Genomic DNA, 4,210 nt, shown 5'->3' with positions numbered 1-4,210 from the left:
ATTTCTCCTCAAAATGTGTATATTTGTCAATGATGTGGACCTGCCCACAACTTTCATGTATTTTCATGCATGTGGGATTTTCACTAGTAATTTGTTCGAAATAAAGTGGATTTATAACGATATTGCAGGAAAACGATGTCCTCTTCTTCCCTGTCATGTTTGATTATGGGAGAAAACCGTCTGGTTTTTCGAATTATCACCTAAGCGGCCGAATAATTGGGCTGTCAAACGTTTTTCAGTAATTTTGTGATTCATATAATCCATCAGAAAACTATACTAGAGCATCTCCAGTGTCATACCGACTAAAACATGAGGCAGCTGTTGTGCAGTTGAAGAATATCATAAATCAGAGATTCAGCTGGTTCCCAGTTGAGTTTCTCTTTAAAACCAATCTGGTGTGCAGATGAGTGTGTTTCGTGCAATCTGCGTTTGAGAAGAACATTAGGTTAGTTCCAGGGAATGTTGGGGATCACACCCACCAAATAGTAAGAGGGAGACCTGCCGAGGGCTGTCGAAGAGTTTCTAACAAAATTATGAGTAGTTTCCGTCAAGAACATGTACTACGACTTCTTGGATATCGAAACATCAGACGGCCTTTAGCCAACACCTTCAGTTGGAAAACATCATAAACGAGCGATTCAGCTGAGATTCATTTGAGTCCCTTGTCAACAATAGTTTGATAACTTGTGACCGGGTGCATTCCGCCAAGTATACACCGTTACATGAAGCACATAAACCAGCGTATTGCTTCAACAGATAAACATTCTGCATAGCTTTATTTATTTCTATATTCTGCAAGCCACCCCATTCAACTTTAAATTAGCATGAAAAACTTTTGAGCAGTTCCGCCCAAGCTGTTCACACGGTTCGGTTGAATCACAGAATGACTTCCGTCTGGTATTTCATCAGTCATATCACGGCACGAGACCCGGTGCGCTGTTCTACAGTAGACCGGCATTCTAAGTCAGTCACGCGTTATCGGAAATCAAGCGAAACGGAATTTTCAAGAGACGTAGAAGGCATGCGGTCAGAAAGCACCGTAAAACCTCAAGTGAAGTTTGAAGGAGTTTAAAGTGAGTTTGATGACTCAACAGATCTACCTGGCTGTTTTTGTGTTAAACATCTGAGGAATCCTGATAGATTTTAGGAAAAATCCGTGGGTGTATAATTCAGCTGTGTCTCATACACCTGAGGAGAGCAAAACAACTAGTCTCAGTAAATAAATTGCAGTAATTTTGCAATTTGTTTACTGCGAGCATGGTTGATGATTTTTTCGAGCAGTCCGATGAGATGGGATTTGCAACGACTCTGCGATCTCCTCAGTAATGAATACCTATCAACCGACCTTGGTGCCGCAATCAGGTTCAGCCGAAATTCACCGAAAACTCTCGTTTGTAATATTCTTCGAAAAAATGTAGTTCGCAAGTGCCGCCTTGTGCTTCAGTTTCAAGATAACATATAAGTCTCAATAATCTACGTAGAATCAATGAAAACTGGACGGTTCCACCCTTCTTGAGGCTAGTCCGCTATTGTCCAGTGAACTTATCCTGCGATTGAGCCCCAAAGTGTATTATTTGGCCATAACTGCTCCGATGATGCCGACGGGAGACTCAGATAACTTTTACTTGTTTGTACTTCAGAGACTCGGGCCAATTTAGGACAGGTCTCCCGTCAGCACCAACTCAGTTTGAGCGTTTATCGTAACATACGCATAGCTTGGTGTTCACCTAGGAAGCAAGTATGATGGTTAACCTGGGACGACGCTTGCAAGATAAGCCCCAAGAAAAGCAAAACCGGTAGTAGGCTATCCAGAGTTCTTTAGGATTTTGACGAGGCTTCATAACCTTTCTGAACCCACTGTTAGAGAAACGTGAAAAAGATTAGGAGATCTAGAGTGATCGTCTAAGGATTTCGCGCACCAGTGGTTTAATAAGCTGTCATATCGTTCACTCCTGGGACGCAACCACAGACGAACAGGATGACAACATACTCGTTGCTCAACTGTAGGCTTAGTTCTGATTTTATTCCCCATTCCCAGTATTTGGTGAGATTGTCATCTGAAGGAATTTAGTGCTTATCTTTTGAGCAGCAAGTCCTGGTTGTTCAAAAGTGCTACGTGGCTTGGGAAGCAAATACCTATTTCTATGTGAGATCACGATTTTATCAACAGAGGCTCCCAGGCAAATGCATTCTCTTTCGAGTAAAAGCGTCATCGATCAGGCCTTTCCCAGTCGTACAGCACAACGGTCCCCCTGACATGCACTATGGCCCGCAAGCAAGTTACAAACCTCTCTCCGGGTTATTTTAAGGTCCGGTAGTCCATAGTGCTTGTCCTTAGGACCGACGTGAATTCAACTCCACCTCATAGTGGTGCAAGAACTTCCTTAGCGCGTCTTCCGTTTGAAAATGAACCGTAAAATCTGAAGTGACTAGTGTTGGAAAACTGAAAGCCACTGGATGTATGTGTCCAAGTTTCTGGGAATCAGCAACTATGACTTGCCTCGCTGTCGAACGAGGAAATTTCTTATTAAATCCCAGAATCAAGTTTGACCACCAAGAGAACAGAAGAAACTATTGCCAGTCGATCAGGTGGCTGTTGATCTGCTCACCGAGCATGGGCAGTTGACTTGCAGACCTTTCGTTACTGTTCGGGGGAACCGTCATCCCCCCCCAACTGCGCTGCTAATGTCTCCTCGAAAGATGACGAAACGTCTGTAGGTCAACTGCCCAAACTCGGCGAACAGCTCATCAGCCACCTAGTCAATTACCAATGAATTCACCCCATTTCCAAAACATTGCCAAGAAAAATTATACTCGCCTTACAACTCTACAAGCCAGTTAACTGCACAGTTCCTAGTTTGCAAGCTGGTTAGGAGTAGATGGCACTTGTTCTGGAAATCGTTAAACTATGTACAGATAAAGATCACAAAATGGTCTCACTTATTTGAACATTCGGATAGCCTGTCATTCAACTAAATACTACTCGGTGAAAGTAGAGTAACATTTTGACGAATTTGCTTTGCTCATCCACGTGCAACTCATCAGAATGTTGCTGCTGGAGCAAAATGTGTGCACAGAGCTACAAGTAACCAGTATATCGTAACAGACATATTTGTAATAAACTACCTTGTTCTGGTGAGAGCTTTAGTCTAGGGGTGTTTCCCTATTTGAGGAATTTCAAGGTTCCAGGGGATGAAGGAGTGTCCGACTGGGGACTGCACGGCGTTTGTTGTTGGCTCATATTTACCTCCATTCAGATCGTGCTCGCTATGCCACCTCCCGGGAGAAGTCAGCTAACCTGTACCACAAAGTGCTTTTTCCTGAGGGGACTATGGCCTTTTTTTAGATTATTCAAGCGCATTTAAAGGACCGATCAGCCAAAATGTCCGACCGTGTTAGTACACATATTCACACAGTTTCTTGCTGCTATAACAAAGACAAAATCTAATCGACTGGTAAGTTGGACAGGAATATCCATGAACTGATGAGCAATTGAGATCGCCATGTCCGTGCGATTATTCAGGAGGCCGTATAGAAAAGAGATCGCTACAAGCGTCAACAACGTAGCCTACTAAGAAACCAGTTCATGTTAGTCTCTCATTCAAGAAGCTTATGAGAAGTTGCGAGTTGCAGTTGTACCCCAGTACGACGGATAGCAAGATCGTTTCAACGAAAAGCTTGCTGCGTGAAAATTCGTGAGAACTAGACACTACATCGTGCTGTTCTGGAATTCGTTCTAAAATTCTTCCACTGTATATTCCATGTTCACCCCTGAACACGGAAGAATCACATGGTGAGACTCATATCGATTCACATGTTATTCACTGATCTGTTCTTGTTCAGTCGAAGACAACACAAACTAACGACTTCGTTATGATGGACATCTGTTATCACCCATTCCGGTGTTGTTATTATTCTCACCCAACTGATCAATGCGGTAGGGGAATTCGATAGATAGGTAAACAAAACACAAACACCTAAGGAACCTGGATGCATATGACATCATATTAAATGACCACATGGCGAACCAATCCGTTTTGAAACGCTTCTTCAACTGGCTAGATGCAGTGCAGAAGAATGACATGAGTAGGCAAAATAGTGCAGCAGCGAATGACGCGGTGTTTTTGTGGTTCTTACCTAACAGATCGATGCGGTGGGGGAATCTGGTAGATGGGGATGATGAATGGTGGTGGCGGTTGATCAGATGGTC

Source organism: Opisthorchis viverrini, assembly GCF_000715545.1.
Source record: "Opisthorchis viverrini unplaced genomic scaffold opera_v5_9, whole genome shotgun sequence".
Classification (NCBI taxonomy): Eukaryota; Metazoa; Platyhelminthes; class Trematoda; order Opisthorchiida; family Opisthorchiidae; genus Opisthorchis; species Opisthorchis viverrini.
The sequence above is the reverse complement of the archived record's forward strand: the minus strand, read 5'-3'. Positions refer to the sequence as shown.